We start from the raw sequence: 21,064 nt of genomic DNA, 5'->3' as shown, positions 1-21,064 counted from the left end.
GTATCGATTCCATGTACAGATTCGTACGAGTAGCATTCGTGTAGATCTAGCTTTATATATATAAATATATAACTGTGCTTAATGCTCGTGTTTCGTAGCATACCTAGTGATTAGTGGTACCGTCATATAGCGGTCATCTATCATTTTGTATGAAGACCGCCGCTAAATGACGGCACCGCAATCCTTGTGGACTCCAGCTGTAGCGTTTGTTTGTAGAACTGAAACTGAAGTTATGCAAAAAACTTTTTCCCCTCACTAGCTCGGAAACACGTGTTTTGTCCTTTAATACCAGCGGGTGAGTATGTAATTTGACCTTGAATAAATCAAATTAACTGCTTCTAAAATTGATAAAAGTAAGTGAATCAAGTATGATTTACCATAACTACTGGAAGCGGTGATAAACGCATTTTTTGCGTTGTATTTCTCGATAGGAGGGGAAAAGTTTTGTGTTACACTCTCACGGCAAACCTGTGTGTAACTCCTGTTCAGCTTCTATTCTCGCGCTTGCTCGTGGTTCAACTATAGGATCCTTTCACTTGCACGTTTTTCAATTCCACACTCGGCGTTAAAATACAACTTTGCCCCCTTGTATAATAAATAACTATTAACTGGCTTCCAAAACAAAAGGTTTATGCCATGTATTTATTGTTAAGTATTTCTCTTTAATGATTAACCAAGGCTTAACCAAGAAAACACATATTAAAATGTACAAGTAGGTACATGACACAAAACTAAAACTTATTAAACTGAGGAGAACTTTACAAGCCTTTTAGGGTTCTGTACCAATAACGTAACCACAAAATTAAAATTTTGAAAAAAACCCCGACAGCGACATAGTAGACCGATTTTAATAAAACATGGCTAAGAACACCCCCGACTAACTCAGCTTTCAGACCAAAAAACTAAATCTAAATCGGTTCATCCGTTCGGGAGCTACGTTGCCACAGACAGACACACTCACATACAGACAGACAGACAGACAGACAGATAGACAGACAGACAGACAGACAGACAGACAGACAGACAAACAGACAGACAGAGACGTCAAACTTATAACACCCCGTCGTTTTTGCGTCGGGGGTTAAAAAAGGCAAAAAAGGAGGTTATGGTGCGATTCTGTCCGTCTGCCTGTCTGTCACATTAATATTATCTTTTCACATTTAAAATTGCTTGACTATTTCGACTTGAATAACCACTACGACATAAGCAGTAAATATCTTCAAGCGGTCAGCCAGTAAGTTCAATATTTTATAGGAAAAATCCAATATATCAAAATGCCCGGCGGGTACTACCGATTTTCGACCGATAAATGTTTCCAAAGAGCTTATACCAATATCAGTACTATTACTTGTGGAATAAAATCGATTTTCCAGCAGGTTTTCTTTCTGCGAAGTCTTTCCCGCAACTTACGTTTAACACTAATGGAAAACTACACGGATTTTAGAACCATAAGAGCGTAAGTGTGTGCGCTTTGCTGCACAATAGATCCTATTTTTTTTCTATTAAAATCTCATAAAAATGGGATTTTTTGCGTGGCAGAGAAATCTGTTGTTGGTGGCGACACTTGATTTTATTTGCTAACGGGTATAGGCAACTTGACTGTACTTAAAATAAAATAATTTATACCATGCACGAAATAAAGCATCAGAGAATTATAAGAAAAACAGGAATATTTAGTAAGTCGTTCAAAATCGTTTTTGACAGGTCTTAAAAAGAAGCTGATTTGACTAGGAGGAAAGTAGCCTAAATATTGCCAATATTTGGTGTTGTTATTTTAGTTGCTTGTATTGTATAAAATTTGATTGGATTACAATTATTTTCAGTCTCATGAACTTTAGACTATGTTTCAAAGTTCTTAGCTTTCTCTATCTTTATCACGTTCGTCTGTTAAGAGAAAAGTTTCCAGACTATAATAGTACATTACGATACAAGTGCGTAAAAAAGGAAGTCCGAAACATAGATTTAGAATTATTAAACTAGATTGTTTAGTTAGGTCAAAAAGTGTGTCCACATGAGAGGTAATTGTTTGGGCTGGTGTCCCTCTCGCACTTGCTGACAATGTCAACATTATTCAGTGACGTCATCACTGTCATAAATTGGGGATACCAGTCAATTTTCAAAGTTACTACTAAATCTACTAACACCCAATTGAAAGTATTTTTTAATTATACAAATCTTTGATTTACTGGCATCAAAATAATTACATTATAATTATTTTCAAATTTTTTGAAATATATCGAAACCCTAGTTTGAATATAACATTAAAATAAAATAAGAAGTTATAAAGTCAGGTAATATACAGATAAAAATACTACTACTATGGGAACCTCATTAACACTGGCAACACGTGCGAGAGGGACACCGGCCCAAACAATGCCCTCTCATGTGGACCGTTTTCGCTAGTCTGATACGATCGACTTTCTGTTTCAGTAATAAGGTTCAATTTCGTATGGCAAAATATGTGATTGAGCTGTCCCCTGTAAAGGTCTTTGGTCCGAAACGAGTGGCGATAAATTAAATCACGACCGAAGGGAGTGTTTTAAATCGACACGAGTTACGAATTTCTTTTTTTCGCACTTGTATAGTAATGTACTATTTTTTACAGGGCAGTTTTAAGCTAGCGTATTTTCGTGCACGCGTCGCTTCGTGCGAGTTACGTTTTTCTGTTTTTCTACATCTAGTATTAAACTCTCGCGCGCGATATTCTTTTCGAAGAAGTAAGAAGATTAAAATGCTAGTCTTCAATGTTTTTCACATAAATGTCTCTGCGTATCTTCGAATTTGCATGAGCTGAAGGCAATAAATGAATCGACAGAATGCTGAAAACTGTTTTATTAGAGATGGGCCGAATACGGACTTAGCCGAATACGAATATTCGGCCGAACATTCGGTTCAGCTGTTGCCGAACCGAACATTCGGTTCCGCCATGTTTTAAATCCTGGCTTAGAGTTAAAAACTTTTCAATGATTAGTATATATTGGGTGGGTACTAAGGCTCTTAATGTTCCTATAATTTAGTGCATACAAAAAAAATGGTTTTGTATCTTAAGCTACGTTATTTTAATTTTTAACATAATTATTTAATACATAATTATTTACATAAGTATTTTTAACTCCATTTTTTGGGTTTCTTAGAATGCTGAAATAGGATGTCATTATCCGATGAATTACGAAAAAACTTACGCTATTTATTTACTTTGTTTATTCGGTAAATATTCGGCAATATAACCGAACTATTCGGCCGAATACGAATATTGAAAAACTTGCCGAATATGCCGAATACCGAATATTTACCGAATATTCGGCCCATCTCTAGTTCATTCATCTAGTTCATTGTTGAGAATGTGCTTATTTGTTCGAAAATTCTCTCAGTAACAGGTATCCTAAAAGCCACTAGTGCGTCCGGAAAGCAGAGATACGTATATCACGGAAACATGGGACCTAAATCAAGCCTCAACGTCCGAGTGAGGCCGGATAACACGTACCGTTCTAGAACGTTCTCGATTTCTGTGCCGATTGTGATTAATTTATAGTAGTGATTACACTAGGTCAAATAGGAATCGTTATTGAATAATTCATTCTGACTAGTATAACAGATAACATGGTCAATCGGGATATTTACGTCTGGTGGGATAAATGCATCTTTTGAAGATATATTCTAAATGGAATACATACATGAGAATCGAAAGAGCTCGTGATGAGTAATCTAAATATATAAAAGAAGAAACTGACTGACTGGCTGACATATCAACGCACAGCCGAAACCGCTGACTTTCGGGACTGGTCAATTTTTTTGCTTTTTCAAATAAAACAACATATTTTTTGGCCTAGAGATTCCAAATTCATTTTCTGGAAGTTTCTGTGGAATACCGTAACACCACATTACATGTAAACATTTTTTTTAAATTTAAGCATGTTTATACCAGTTATCCTTAAAGTTAGACATAAGCTATTGCCGGCTTTTTTTCTAGGCCTACATTTATGTATAAGAGCGACAATTCCACCATACATTATTTTGTTATAAGTCGATCGGTACGTACGGGCAGGGTTTTCGATTGAAGCTCTTAAGCAGCGTGATTTTTACCGACTTTTAGCACATATAGTTATGTTTTAATAATCTATTTATTATAAAAAAACCTTAAACATTCCTCAAGAATCACTCTATTCATACATAGGTGAAAAACGCATAAATATCCGTTCATAGTTTTTGAGTCTGTCGCAAAATTCACAAACACAGTTTTATAACATGCAGAGAAATGAATCAAATTAAAAATGAGATTAAGAGAGAAAAAATAAATACACAAATTAGTATAACAAACCTTCACCGAAAATACAAAACTGGACTACTGAACTGGCTAGTGAGGCTAGCTAGGGTATCGCGGTGGACACGGCTGCCAGGCTGCCACTGCCACCCGCTATTAAATAGTGATTAAGCGCGTGTTACTGTAGGTACCTATGCCTATTTTTTAACTGTTTAGATAATATAAACAGAAATAAATATTTTTTTAGCAAAAAATGTCACTAAAAAGTATTTCCCGAAAGTACCGGGATTTTTCAAGTTGATTTCCCGGTTCTTTGCTTGGCCAAAAATCCCGGGAATTCCCGGTACTTTCGGTACCGGTATTTCCCGGGAGCAAACCCTAACGCGGGCGAAGCCGCGGGAAGAAGTTAGTAAAAATATAAAAATCAAACCTTCCAAAAAAGAGAGTGTTCTAATTTTAGACGCTGGCAACGCTGATGTTAATGGGCGGCAGTAACCGCTTACCACCACTTCTGCTCGTTTGCCACCCTTAAGACAAAAAAAAAAACTGAATTAATACAACAATACACAAACTCTTTAAGACTAAACATAAACATTCTTGCAAACGAGTTTATTGCTGACTGTACTCGTCTGTTCCCTAAATTTTGTACGTGTTAATTCATAACTTAGCCAATTAAACACATGCGTATAAAATGCCAGCAAATAACATGGACGAAATCTTTTAATGACTCAATGAAAGTTTTGGCTACGGTCTGTGTGCTAGGAACGCGCCTCTTTCATATATTTGATCGTCAGTGTCCGAGGTGTGTCCTTATGGTCCGTTTTAACTAAGAACGGCACGTACAAATGTAATTCTGCTTTTTCGGCGTAATAAAATGTTATTTCATTTGTTTTAAAATGTATCGTCGCAGCTTCTTGAGTTCATCTATCACCTTTGTCTGACTCGACTCGCCATTTATAAAGCCAAGACGCCTAACAAAGCCATTTGTGGCATTCCATGCCTAAAGGGTCTATGCTTCATGAGCAATAAGGATCTTTTTATCAAAACTTCTGTTAGAATTTGAATGGAAAGGCACCTTATTGCACTTGTAGTACAAGGGCCCTTTAGGTATAAAGAGTCACGTATGGAGATCTTGCCGCCATAGATTGTAGAAACCTCTAGATATGGGTATGTGACGTTATCATGGCACTGGCACCACTTTTCATTACTACAATATATGACTGGTAGCCAAAGTTGCTCACCAAAATTCATATTTTACATAATGTTGGAGATCGAGAAGAGTAGCTTTAATCTCTCTTTTAGTATAATAGTTATGCAAATAGAATAAAGTATACGAATATCATGATGTCATATCTTGACACAGGATTTAAACATTTGAACTTCAGGTTTGATAATTTGACCAATATCGTTTAGAGTTGATGCGTTAAAATTGCCAAATATCAATAGCTATCTGAACCAGAATAAATGTTTCTTTAATCTATGGTTCGAAGGTATGTTTTATAGATTTGATTTGTCTTTTACGAGGTTATAAAGCGTACAGCAGGGCTATTTTGCTTAAAATTTGTCACTTATCTATGCGGATAAGACATCTGTCACTCTCATACTGGCGTACTTGTCAGAACGTGACAGATGCTTTATCCATGTAGATAAGTGATAAAATAGGAAGCATAATAGACCCACTGGATGGCATAATGTTATTAAAACCTTCCGTCTATATTATTTTCTTTGTCTACGCTCGCCGCAGTCCTCGTGAACGTAACAAAGCGTGAGTCTGGTAATTGCTCCGACTCATTATACACGGCGATGCGTACAAAGGCATGTTGAATTATAACTTGTGACCTAGTTTTTGGGTACAGGTTGTTTTGTAAAGTCTAAGGGCTGATTCAAAGGCGTGCGTACTGTGCAACCTTTCAAAATGTTTGAGTGTTCAAATCTGCAAGTTGTTAGTTTATAGTACATTACTACAGAGGCCGGGACAAAGGGGGATTCCCCATTTCCCGCCGAGGTATGTATAGTGCTTTTCTCAAACATGGTATGAAATAAATAAAGTCTACTGAAAATAGTAACTTTGGATGGCTGTATCTCCTAAACGGTGCGTCGTAGCGCAAAAATAATCGAATTTTCGTTCCTCTTTGGTACCCCGTATACGCTTATAAAAAAAACAAAAAGTTTAAAAAAAATTCAAAAAAAAACGAAAAATTTTTTTTTGTATGAAAACGCACCCAAAATCAAATATTGTCTAGGGCCCGTACCAGTTGCAGTCGGCATGTCTATAAAGCCCCTTATAGTTTTTTTTTAATTGGCTAAATACCTGGATGTTAATTCACAATTATCTGTGTTTGGAAATTAAAAAATTCCTATTGATATTATATGTATCAGTCCGAATATATGTACACTAGTGAAAGAATTATCCTTTAACTCCTAACCATTGAGGAGTTGACCTTCCATCATCAGCTCAGCCACATAAAATTATTACCATCAGGCGTAAATACTGGTTTACCTTTGAAAAATACACTAAAAACATTACATGTGCCTATAACATTTGAAGAGTTCCCTCGATTTCTCCAGGATCCCATCATCAGACCCTGACTTGGTGCCAATGGGACCATCTCGGGGTTATACCCGTTCGATCAAAAAAAAAATTTTGAAAATCGGTCCACAATTCTCGGAGATATCGAGGAACATACATACAAAAAAAAAAAAAAAAAAAAAAAAAACATTCAGTCGAATTGAGAACCTCCTCCTTTTTTGAAGTCGGTTAAAAAGAAGACTTTGCCGGCCTTGGCCTGCAAGGTTTGTATGAAATTCCATTATCTATCAATCGTCCTAGCCGCACCTGCAACGTCATACTTCGCTGCCAATTATAAGGCACATAACATCAATATTTCATACCATGTTTGAGAAAAATATATAACTATGTATAACAAGTAATCTTGACGACCGGCCTGGCGCAGTCGGTTAGTGACCCTGCCTGCTGCGCCGCGGTCCCGGGTTCGAATCCCGGTAAGGGCATTTATTAGTGTGATGAATGCCGCTTAAAGTGGGCTATGGACGGCTGTTGCCTTATTTCGAGAGGTAAACTGTTAAATATTTTTATTGACATTGCCTGACAATTTTTCCTCTGTAATGCGCTTTTACATTTTGGCATAACTAATTTTGTAGGATCTCTGGGTCGGAGCTTAGGGTGTGTACTAATTGTCGTATATAAATGAGGATTACCATAAACAAATATAGATACTTCAAAAATGTATAGCCCTGTGAGAGTCAAAAGGTTTAGCTTTTTAAACAATGGCCGGCACGGTTCTTGATATCCTACTCCGCTTACGGCTCTCACACATTTCTTTTGCACTAAGAATACTCGCCAAATATCGCTCGCATTACCCCATAATATTAAACCATACCTTAATTGAGAAGCTACATAACCATGGTATGCTGTTAAGGCAACTTTTTCACCAGCTTCTATGTATATAAGTATTTATATGTTATATATATCGTTGTCTGAGTACCCACAACACAAGCCTTCTTGAGCTTACCGTGGGCCTCAGTCAATCTGTGTAAGAATGTCCTATAATATTTATTTATTTATTATTTATTTATTAATCTTAGGAAAATGCGAGGGGCGGTTTTTGCTGACCATGCGGGCAAGCATGTACGTTTATCGCGCGACCATGCTATATGCATGAAAAAAAAAAAAAACAGAATCATAGGTAATATAGATTTTTACGGCAGGTTCACACAGTTAATAAGCTAGTTATACAACATTAAAAATGTTAATTTCTTTTTTAAATATTATTTATGTTTTTTGAATATTGTATAACTAGCTTTATTACCAGTGTGTGAACCTGCCTAAAAAATCTATATTATTTATGGTCATGGTTCATTGCTTTCATGCTTGTATGTGGTTAGCTTTTGCACATTGTAATTTTTCCCTAGTCACCCGTTGACCAAATGACCACGAATGCTGTAAAGTGTTTGAAACGTCGGGATGAAATGTAAATTCATTATTATCATCGTCCTTGCGTTATCCCGGCATTTGCCACGACTCATGGTAGCCTGGAGTCCGCTGTGACAACTAATCCCAAGATTTGGCGTAGGCACTAGTTTTTACGAGAGCGACTGCCATCTGACCTTCCAATCTGAAGGCTTATTGGAATTAGTTCGGTTTCCTCACGATGTTTTTTCTTTCTTTTCTTTCTTTCTTACAACTGTATAGACGCTCAATTATTATTTTTATTTCCTTTAATATAACCTAACACATCTTTCAATGCAGCTAAGTGCGTTTTCACATTATCCGATATCGGATGTCGGACCGATATCTCATACATTACAGGCGCCATCTTTGATTTTTTCAATTGAAATCTTTCCGATATCTGATCGTACAATGTGAAAACGGACTAAGGCTTAAAAAACTCTCCTCTATTTTTATCTTATGCCATATCCCTACTCTAATTTTACTGGCCAGTGCTTCCAGTCTCCAATCATTTCAGTCAATTTGGCGTAACGCTCTAACGCTCTGAATGAGCGTCTAGAGAGCCCTTAACGTCACTTGGCTAACGAGTCTAACGATAGATTAATGATCAATCAACAGTTTACGTGGATATAAAAAAGGTAAAAATGAGAAAATTAAATTTAGGAAATGTAAATTGGAACGTTGTTCGATAGCCTTTGAATGGTGTTGTAAAATGATCATTAACTGAAATATTTTTGACTAAAGAACAAATTTAATGAAATTATTGTATTCAATAGGTCCGACATTTTGTCTTCTATTTTTCTCTCTTCTTGTTAGTAGGTATTAGGTAATCTTCTCATTACTACGACTCCAATTAAATTGTACGTATGTATGTATGTATGTATAAACTCTTTACTGTACAAAACACAAAATATTAACACAGGATATTATCCATATAGGAATTGTTGACTTTATCTTACATTTAACTTCGTAAGGTGAGCCTAAGGGCCCATTTAGACGGTACGAGAACTCGCATACGAGTTTTATTACATTGCGGTGTTTGATAGCTGTGCAAAATTGTATGTAACCTCAACAGCCCGCGATGTAACTAAAATCGCATGCGAGTTCGCACGCCGTCTAATTCAGGCCTTTACGGGCGGTGCAAAGTGGCATTGCATAAATCGCTCTGTGTCCAATAATTGCGAGCCAGTCGCTAGCCATAATTATGATAAGTACCAAAAAATAAAGTGCATTTTCCATTAATTATATGAATGTTGTGTATGACATTATCATCAACGAACATCATTCTGTTTGATTTTTTTTGCTGTCACTACAGCGGTCACCTGTAGATTCTACCGATACAGCACCACATTGTTATTTGAAGTATGTTAGGGATCATCCACATATTACGTCACACCAAATTTCAGGTTTTTGGACCCCTCCCCCTATGTCACGCTTTTTTTCGGTATCCCTTTAACAGGGATTGTCACATTTAGTATGACCCCCCTCCCCCCCCCCCTACACTGTGACGTAATATATGGATGACGCCTTAAAAGCGGTAAGAGTTTTGAATGATTCACGATTATTTTCATTAGACTTGTATTGACCGGATGTAGACCGTGATTAGGTACCTTTTTGGTTTTCGTCGAGCTCCCGATATTTCAATATTAATTTCATCAACAATAATAATAATAAAAAACGTAAAAATAAGAAACCATTTCGAATAACAATTAATCCCACGTTGTTTTATCATTCATGTAGTCTTGTGTTGTATAATAAGCTTTGGAAATGAGTACACGCTTTACATGATTCTTAAATTTATTAATTGACAAGTCAGTAATATGATTCGGAAGTTTATTATAAAATCGAACACAATTACCCATGAATGATTTTTTAATTTTACAAAGCCGTGTGAAGGGTACCGCGAGTTTATGTTTATTTCTAGTATTTATATTATGTACATCACAGTTTTTCTTAAAATTACAAATGTTTTTATGTACATACATAATATTCTCATAAATATATTGACAATGCACTGTCATTATATTAATGTCCTTAAATTTATCTCTAAGTGAGTCTCTATGGTTCATTTTATATATTGCTCGAATAGCCCTCTTCTGCAGAATAAATATGGTATTTATCTCTGAAGCACTGCCCCAAGCGCGTGTCGTGGCTAGGCCGTTATGCGCCCGTAGACCGCCTTTCATATGAAGTTTACTAAATATCGCGAGAGATGGCGCTTTATCGGGAGCGGAGAATTTCTACATCGCGCTAATGCCATTTTTATCTAGTTCGTATAATCGTTTAGGTTTGGGATTCTTTTAATATACTGTATGGGCTTGTTTTGTAATTGGGCAGTTTTTAGTCGGATTAGGGTTACAAAACACAAATTTAGGGTGCATAGGGTATTAAATGTATAAAAGGGGATTTGCAACAGAATAAATTTTATAAAACAATACAGTGACAACATTATAGAATATATATTTTATAATGTTGTTCCTGTCAAATCATGTTATAGCATTTCATAAATTCAATTGGTGGCGCAAAAACTATCGAGTATGTTTTGTTTGATTGAGAGACTTACGCATCCTAAAATATCTTATGTGAAGGAAGTGGTTAAGTACTGGAAAAAACCGGCCAAGAGCGTGTCGGGCCACGCTCAGTGTAGGGTTCCGTAGTTTTTCGTATTTTTCTCAAAAACTACTAAACCTATCAAGTTCAAAACAATTTTCCTAGAAATTCTTTATAAAGTTCTACTTTTGTGATTTTTTTCATATTTTTTAAACATATGGTTCAAAAGTTAGAGGGGGGGACGCACTTTTTTTTCCTTTAGGAGCGATTATTTCCGAAAATATTAATATTATCAAAAAACGATCTTAGTAAACCCTTATTTATTTTTAAATACCTATTCAACAATATATCACACGTTGGGGTTGGAATGAAAAAAAATATCAGCTCCCACTTTAAATGTAGGGGGGGTACCCTAATAAAACATTTTTTTCCATTTTTTATTTTTGCACTTTGTTGGCGTGATTGATATACATATTGGTACCAAATTTCAGCTTTCTAGTGCTTACGGTTACTGAGATTATCCGCGGACGGACGGACGGACGGACGGATGGACGGACGGACAGACAGACATGGCGAAACTATAAGGGTTCCTAGTTGACTACGGAACCCTAAAAAGATGTAGGTACGTAGGTATACATACAAGCAAGCTCCTACTTGAGAATTCAGAATGCTTAAACAATACCTTCATAGAACACGCTACCACATGCTAAAGTTCCTTTTACACTGGTCTCGTCCGACAAACGGGCAGTGTAAATATTTCAGTCGACTTTAGTTCGGAGCTATGCGAGAAATGACTGCCAAATTTTTACATTTCTCATGTTCTGCATTGTTTCGTTTTCATTTGTTATTTCTCGATTTAATAAGCGTGAGTATTCGAGGCGAAATATTTAAATGAAATAATTATTGGTATGCAGCAGACTGCCTTGTATATACACCGTGTTTTTTTTGTTTTCCGTTAAATTCGACACGTCGTCGTTAGGTTCATTATCAGGAACTATCCTGTATATAACTTTTAGTTAAATTCGCAAAAAAATCGTTTTCATACATAATAAATAAATTTATTAGTGTGAAGTCTCTCCTTAAAAATTACATTCAAGTTAGTGTCGAGTACAGCACATGTCAAAAAAAATAAACAAATAACATTAGGAATTGGTAAAGGCACACGTGTTCAGTAATTATCTTAATTTTTTTAATAACTCGATAACCGTCAAAATTAATACGCTTGTTTTTTAGACAAATTAATTGTATTTGATCTAACCTTAAAACTAACGGAATTCAATAAAAACAGGGTGTATAAAATGTACTCTATCATTTTGCAACGGGCGTTGTTTTTATATTTACCTACAAAGTCAATAAATAAATAACTAAAACAGTAGTGTCACCATTACACAGTACAGAGAATTGTAGCCATAGAATGATTAGGCATTTGTCATAGACTTTGATTGAGATTGAAGATATAGAATTGTGTACACGACAGTATAATAAAGAGTACTATCGTACAGTATGGCCACTCCCGCTCCCCGCTGAAAGTGCCGCCCACCACCTCTCGGTTACCTCACAGTTACCGCCTGTCAAAAACGCGAACAGTCGACCTGTCATATCTTTTTCATACAAACATTAGTACGCGTTCACCTACACCAGCTTAGACTGTGTGCTAGGAACTCGCCTCTTTCATATATTTGATCGCCAGTGTCCGAGGTATGACACGTCTAAGATGGTACTGAGTTTTTCATGGATTAAAACATTTACAATAATACGATCTTGACGCCTACTTGCAAAACTGGCCAGAGGAAACGGCCGTTTAGCAGTGGGACAGTCAAATAAGCTTAGAAAAATACTATTTTTACTCCGTTGTGACGCCGTTTAGCAGTGAGACATTCAAATAAGCTTAGAAAAATACTATTTTTACTCCGTTGTGACGCCGTTTAGCAGTGAGACATTCAAATAAGCTTAGAAAAATACTATTTTTACTCCGTTGTGACGCCGTTTAGCAGTGGGACAGTCAAATAAGCTTAGAAAAATACTATTTTTATTCCGTTGTGACGCCGTTTAGCAGTGAGACATTCAAATAAGCTTAGAAAAATACTATTTTTACTCCGTTGTGACGCCGTTTAGCAGTGAGACATTCAAATAAGCTTAGAAAAATACTATTTTTACTCCGTTGTGACGCCGTTTAGCAGTGGGACACTCAAATAAGCTCAGAAAAATACTATTTTTACTCCATTGTGACGCCGTTTAGCAGTGGGACATTCAAATAAGCTTAGAAAAATACTATTTTTACTCCGTTGTGACGCCGTTTAGCAGTGAGACATTCAAATAAGCTTAGAAAAATACTATTTTTACTCCGTTGTGACGCCGTTTAGCAGTGGGACACTCAAATACGCTCAGAAAAATACTATTTTTACTCCGTTGTGACGCCGTTTAGCAGTGGGACATTCAAATAAGCTTAGAAAAATACTATTTTTACTCCGTTGTGACGCCGTTTAGCAGTGGGAACTCAAATCAGCTTAGAAAAATAATATCAGCTCGAAACTTCGGAAGGCCATCTTTACTGAAAAATGTCGTACGATACACGTGCGAAAAGGAAATTCGTAACTCGTGTCGATTTGTTTTACACTCCCTTCGATCGTGTTTTAATTTATCGTCACTCGTTTCGAACTTCCCTTTTTACGCACATGTATCGTAATGTACTATTAGTTATGTCTAATTAATAGCTTACTTCGAATTCTTAAACGTTAACGATTTACTTTAACTTTTAACAAATAAAATGCCAGAACTAATTACTGCTATTGCTCACATGTCTTGGAGCATTCTTCCGTTGACCAGTTTAACAAGAACTTAAGTAGCTTGCTGTTTTCATACGGGATAAAAGAAATTTCAGGAGTTCAGGGGTTTTCGGTAACTGGTAGACAAGCTTTACAGATCACTTGCCTGATTTATACCACACCTCACCTCGGACACTGGCGATCAAATATATGAAAGAGGCGCGTTCCTGGCACACATTCTAAGCTCGTATGAGTGAAATAGGACACAGGTCGACTGTTCGCGTTTTTGACTGGCGGTAACCGAGAGGGGGTGGACAGCACTTTCAGCGATCGGGAGTGGCCATACTGTACGATAGTACTCTTTATTATACTGTGTCTAACGTCTATACTCTGTACTGTTACCACAGTATACCTAATAAAGAGAGCTATTACACTGAGAGAAAAAACAACCAGTTTTCATGTTCCTTCAACAAGTTTTTTGGTTAAAACAGCGCCTACGTACTCTTTGGTTCAAACAGAAAGTTAGATTTTGTTAAGTGTAGGTTTTTTATCCCTTCTGCTTGTATTATAAGTTGTAAACTATTTTAATATTACATTTCTCGCAGACGAGACATCGTTGACACCTAAAGTCGAGTAATGTCGTGGCCGGGCCGAAAGTCTATAGAAGGAAAGCGGGGTCTACGAAAATGTCTATGATGAGTATGGTACCATCAAAGCGTCTTTAACTTCGTACACGGAATCTGAATTATCACACGGTTGACTGAAGTTAGTTCCACTGTTGTCTGACGTACGTGATAACGCCCTGAGAAAACAAACTTTCCAGTCAAAATTGATAAAAGTGTCACTTTTTTTTAAACATATAAATGAAGCTAAAAGTACTGTTAGCAAAACTCAGATGAGTTTAAAGTGCCACCCGGTTTTTTATTAGGGTTCCGTAGTCAACTAGGAATCCTTATAGTTTCGCCATGTCTGTCTGTCCGTCCGTCCGTCCGTCCGTCCGTCCGTCCGCGGATAATCTTAGTAACCGTTAGCACTAGAAAGCTGAAATTTGGTACCAATATGTATATCAATCACGCCAACAAAGTGCAAAAATAAAAAATGGAAAAAAATGTTTTATTAGGGTACCCCCCCTACATGTAAAGTGGGGGCTGATATTTTTTTTCATTCCAACCCCAACATGTGATATATTGTTGGATAGGTATTTAAAAATGAATAAGGGTTTACTAAGATCGTTTTTTGATAATATTAATGTTTTCGGAAATAATCGCTCCTAAAGGAAAAAAAAGTGCGTCCCCCCCTCTAACTTTTGAACCATATGTTTAAAAAATATGAAAAAATCACAAAAGTAGAACTTTATAAAGACTTTCTAGGAAAATTGTTTTGAACTTGATAGGTTCAGTAGTTTTTGAGAAAACTACGGAACCCTACACTGAGCGTGGCCCGACACGCTCTTGGCCGGTTTTTTTATGAATAGTAATGTTTTATTGGTATCTAAATTGTTGTTAATATAGCTGAAATTTCTAAGAGATTCATATTAACTTATAACATAGTTTTATAAAAATTTGACAACTATTAGAATGACGTAGCAGTAGCACATGAAACGCTACGCTTATCGTCTATGCAGTAGCGTAGGCTAAGCTACGGATACACTTTATGAAAAAAATATCTATAATGACTGAAATTTTTCAAATTATGAAGTATCAGTAATTATGAAATCAACGATATCATTCTAAAATGTAAACACTCAACTTTAATTTCTGCAAAATAACGGCATGACCCAAAACCAACGATAATCGCCTGCAGTTTCTAAATAAAATATTCGCTCACAATTTTTTACAGCTCAAAGCTATTTTAAAAGCATCAATCATGCTGAATTGCTCGCCACTGTAATACAGCATAAGCACATCGCTTCGTGCGATACATAGGTCTTTTCTGACCCTCGCCAGTGTACTAAAACTGGCATACCGTGCAGTGTCCATGTTCATATACCTTCGCGTGTCCACCCTGTATTTAAAATGTTCACTTCGCTTGAAAAATCTGCTTTAATCTTGTGGAGTTAATGCTTATTTTTGAGTGGAAGTGAATACTGCGGTACAGTCAACAACACAGCTGTGAATACAAAGTGTCAAAAATATGTATACACACCTTAATGTACAGGCAATAAAGTTCTGTATACGGCACTTTGTCTGTATGTATTCACAGCTGTGTTGTAAACTGTACTCACGGCTAATTATAAAATTAAAAAGTTTGCAGAGTGTGCTGCATAATTAAGTATACAGTCAGCAAAATGAAGGTTGTTTAACTATATTCTCGACCTTATTTTAACGAGTATAAGGGTTGTAAAGAATGCGTGGTATTGTAGTTTGTGAAGGACTAGTAGGCATGTTTGTGACAAGTGGGTGTTGGGACATAATTGCAAGGTTTTTTAAATGGCTTTTATTTAGCTCTTTGTGGGTAAATGTTTGAAATTTCTGGGTAATAAACTATTCTATAAATAATAATAAATAAATAATAAATATTATAGGACATTCTTACACAGATTGACTGAGGCCCACGGTAAGCTCAAGAAGGCTTGTGTTGTGGGTACTCAGACATCGATATATATAATATATAAATACTTATATACATAGAAAACATCCATGACTCAGGAACAGCTATCTGTGCTCATCACACTAATAAATGCCCTTACCGGGATTCGAACCCGGGACCGCGGCGTAGCAGGCAGGGTCACTACCGACTGCGCCAGACCGGTCGTCAAAACAGGGTGTAACAAATTTCATTCTATACAGGGTGTAACAAATACTAATCCATTTAAGGGTATTTTCGGCGTCGTTTCATGATTAAAAAAAAATAGATTACTTTTTTAAGCGATTGTATGGAAGGTGCTGGCTTGAACGATCTACCGATTTGACCGTTTGGTTACAATCTATGCTTGTAACAATTTAAAGGTAATGAACTTTTCGTCGATATTCCTGTTATATATGATATATAATTTTATTTAATGAATATTTAGTACTTACATTAGTAACTTTATTGGTAATATTTAGGCCACTGGGTTTAGATCAACATAACAGACAACCTATGTTTCTGATCGTCAAACGTTCAGAAATATTTGCAGAAAACTTTTGCGTATTAAATTTAAGCGGGCAATGACTACCTTTGGGTTCGATTAAGACCAGTGATATATTACTCCGGCTATATTTTATTTATTTATTATTATAACGAGCCTACATTGTGTCCCACGTCCCACTGCTGGGCAAAGGCCCTTTGATTTCCACTCGTCCCGGTTCTGGGCGATCTCCGGCCAGTCGTTGAGATATACGTCCAGGTCATCCCGCCATCTCCGCCTGGGCCTGCCGGATCGCCCGTCTTGCGGCATCCATACTGTGGCTACTTTAGCCCACCTCTGTGGATGCATACGGCAGACATGCCCAGTCCCATTTTAGCTATATAAGGTGTTACTAAATTAGTCACGGATATTCTTAGGGCTGATAGTACTTCGCTCCTGGAGTATATTTATGTATGAAAGATCACAGGTTTTGTTATGCTTTTTTGGAAAAAACTAGGAAACAAGTATGCCATGTTAAAACACCCTGTTAATAATAGTATTTTATGCAACAGGCGTATAAAGGAGGTCAAAAAAGACGAGTGGCGTGGGTAACAATTTGAGGCGAAGCCGAAAATTATTATTAAGACGCCACGAGTATTTTTTGACTCAGTTAAACACCGTTGCATACAATACTTTTTCTACGACCATGCACTTACATAGTTTTGAATAGTTTTATTGAATAACTTTCGTGATATTCACACTGTTTCCTTTATTTTGACGCAAAGGTTTGCACTTTTAGCTCAGCTGCCCAAAGCCTTCCCTCGCACGCGCGCAGTATCGTTATAACAATGCGTTGCCATGGTTTCAGAGCCAAACAATGCGTTTTCAGTTTTTTCGATACTGCACGCATGCGCGGAAAGCTGGCGGACGCTGGCTTTGGGGAATAGACTTTTATGTAGGGTTTTAAAGATCTATGTACGACCCTGTAAATGACGAATAAGAGTTCGGGAGTAGGAAAAATAATAAAAAAGGAGATCTCTCTAGATACTGATAACGTGACATGAGAGACAGTGTTAAACATCTTGACAGGCAATTACATTATAGGGGATGGTTATTTAGAAAATAAATTAAAATATTTTTTTGTTAAGGAAATGAAAACAAAAAAATCATATGAAAATTTTGTTTTGATTTCTAGTAAAAGTTAATTGTTTTGATGTTAATTAACGTCCCTTAAAATATCCGTGACTGATTTGGTTACACCCTATATTTACAGCTTGTTTTTACTATATTCTCTCAGGATGCCTATAAATGGTTAACAGCATTAACAAGTGTTATAAACCGGCAATAAACAGAGTTTTGGAACCTCAAGTTGAACCCTTGGGGCCCTTTATAAGTCGCACAAATATAACAGACTTTTGAAAAAATATTGTGGCGTTGAAGTTTCTAGGTACTATCAGCTGCAAAAGTGCATGGCGAATTTATCAATGAATTCATTCATAATTTCTCCATGCAATTTTGCACTTCACTGTACCATACTCTAAGTGCGTTTTCACATTATCCGATCCGATATCGGATGTAGGTCCCGCCATCTTGGATTTTTTGCATTGAAATCCTTCCGACATCCGATATCAGATCGGATAATGTGAAAACGGACTAAAGGCCTCTCCAAACCTATCGACGTGGATGTTATATTATTATAATGTATACAATTTAAACAAAATGTTTTTAATGCGCATTAACTTTATTGGTAAAACGTTTAGTTTAGTGTAATGATGCTAAATTACAAATTATTATCAAAACAAATATTTACAATTAAAAATATAAAAACATACAAATACAGCCATTTGTTCATCCAGTGATCGGATTAGGGTGTGCCATTTCGGGTGAATGACCTCAAACATTGATCATAGCGTGGATACGACTTGGGATTACTTGGGATTACGGGACTGATATTATTTTTGCACAGTAAATATTATTGATCTAAATTAAGACGATATAATAATACAATATTTTGTCACACCGCTTATTCAAAATTACCTTTAACATTTAAAAGGTACAATAGTACAATTTTAAAATAAAACATCAATAAAAACATGTAATTATTTATGGTCATTTTTTTTTGTAAATGGGTAATTTTGGCTAAAAGCTATATCCATATTAAGTTTACGCACCGAGATCCCGCGAAATGGCACCCCCGTATCCGATCACTGTTCATATAACACAATACGTAGATAATTTCTTAAAACTAGTATCTACTAATTAATAATAACAAAAAATCTGTGATTTGTCTTATACTTACGTATCTTGGTGTCATTAGTATGAAAAGAAAAAATGTATAAGAAAGTAAAAACAAGAATTGTTACTGTTTTCGTAATTAGGTAAGGTTTTATCGTTACATTTATTATACGCTACTTGAGAATTAATAAGAAGGAAAGTATAAAAGTGAAAAAGACAAGACATGAGACGAAAGATATTGACAAATAAATGATATATTATTAATCGTGTTCAATATTTATACCCGGCCCCTAAGGCCTGAGACAGCGTGCGAACTCGCATGCGATTTTAGTTACATTGCGGGCAGTAGAGGTTACAATAAGAGTTTTGAATGATTCACGGTTATTTTCATTAGACTTATATTGACCGGGATATAGACCGTGATTACCTTTTTGATTTTTGTCGAGCTCCCGATGTTTCGACGCAGTTGCATGCATCATGATCACGGAAAACTGACGAAGGCGGGTGGATGTTAAAGTTGCATAGAAGGAGGGTAGATCGCGCGCTGTCTATGCAACTTTAACATCCACCCGCCTTCGTCAGTTTTCCGTGATCATGATGCATGCAACTGCGTCGAAATATCGGGAGCTCGACAAAAATCAAAAAGGTAATCACGGTCTATATCCCGGTCAATATAAGTCTAGTAGAGGTTACATACAATTTTGCACAGCCTTCAAATACCGCAATGTCATAAAACTCGTATGCGAGTTCTCGTACCGCCTAAATGGTCCCTAACTGACCATGGTCCACTTTACAGATTTGCTGTCTGAACATTTGCAAAACATTCTAATCCATACTAATATTATAAACGGGAAAGTGTGTGTCTTTTTGTTTGTTCGTCTTTCACGACAAAACGGAGCGACGAACTGACGTGATTTTTTAAGTGGAGATAGTTGAAGGGATGGAGAGTGCCATAGGCTACTGCATGCTGGTTTGCTTACGACTATTTAAAAACTTTCCACAACTTCCGCATTTGCAAATTTAACGAAGCTGCAAGGGGTTGTTACTTTTATTAGATTGTATACACCGTGTTTTTATTGAATTCATTAACTTTAAGAGATGGTTCTTTAGATCAAATACAATTAATTTCTCTAAGAAACTAGCGTCTTAACTCTTACGGTTATCGAGTTATTAAAAAATAAAAATAATCACTGAACACGTGTATGACAGCCTTTACCACTTCCCAATGATATCTGTTTTGACATGTGCCGTCAATTACTTGACACTAACTTGAATATTATTCTTAAGGATCTCTCACACTAATTAATTCATTTATTATGTATGAAAACGATGAAAAAAATTGTTTCGCGAATTTAAATAAAAGTGATACCTATACAAGGTGGTTCCTCATAACGAAGCTAACGACATGTCGAATTTAACGGAAAACAAAGAAAACACGGTGTATAGATAAAAATTTGCTAGAAGTAATATAACATTTTATCTTTAAATTGCCCTCAGAAATACGTATCTAGGTAAAATCATTTGGTTTCCTCATGATACACCGTGTAGAAGGAAAGTGATTGCTAAGACGATGAAACATAGAAGAAGAATGGAAGAGAAAGACATGTTGTACCGACCCCACATAACATAACGTGGGATATAAGAAGGATAGGAAGAAATATTGTATTGTATTGTATTCAGATTATGTCTAAGGTTTTTCGAATTTTAAACATTTGCCTTGATGTCTTTTTCTACTGCATTGAATACTTCATCAACTGCCGAAGTAGCAAACCCGAGCAAAACATTTGACATTCTGACATCGTTATCACTCAAAATACAAACACTACGTGTTCTTAAATTTTGACTCTGTACAATCGCTATCAGGGGGCCGATTTTTGAATCTCACGGCGTTCGAATTCAGAAAATTGTCACTGAAAATAGTAGGCAATTCACCGTTTTCAACCGGTATTTTTAGTGACAGTGAGACTCAAAAATCGGCCTCCAGATATTTCATACCTATTATCAGATACGACATATCGTTGCCGAGTTCCTATGACCAACTTTCTGCTCCATCATCAGATCAGCTCCATACTATATTATTGTATTGTCACGTGATACGTGATTTACATATGAGTGCAAAATTTCAGAATCGAAAACCGGGAAGTGGGTTAAATTTGACTTGCATGATTTGATTACAGACAGACGATGGGACAGGTGAAAGTACCTAAATTTAAGCTTGTAGTAAAAACGTTCGA

At 36.3% G+C, this 21,064-nt stretch overlaps 1 protein-coding gene across 1 annotated transcript in view; it reads left to right on the top strand.

The window, feature by feature from the left end:
* Positions 1-21,064, top strand: part of LOC125234411 (transient receptor potential cation channel trpm) — a 448,945-nt gene that overhangs the window by 135,003 nt on the left and 292,878 nt on the right.

Source organism: Leguminivora glycinivorella, chromosome 16, assembly GCF_023078275.1.
Source record: "Leguminivora glycinivorella isolate SPB_JAAS2020 chromosome 16, LegGlyc_1.1, whole genome shotgun sequence".
Taxonomy (NCBI): Eukaryota; Metazoa; Arthropoda; class Insecta; order Lepidoptera; family Tortricidae; genus Leguminivora; species Leguminivora glycinivorella.
The sequence above is the reverse complement of the archived record's forward strand: the minus strand, read 5'-3'. Positions and strand labels throughout refer to the sequence as shown.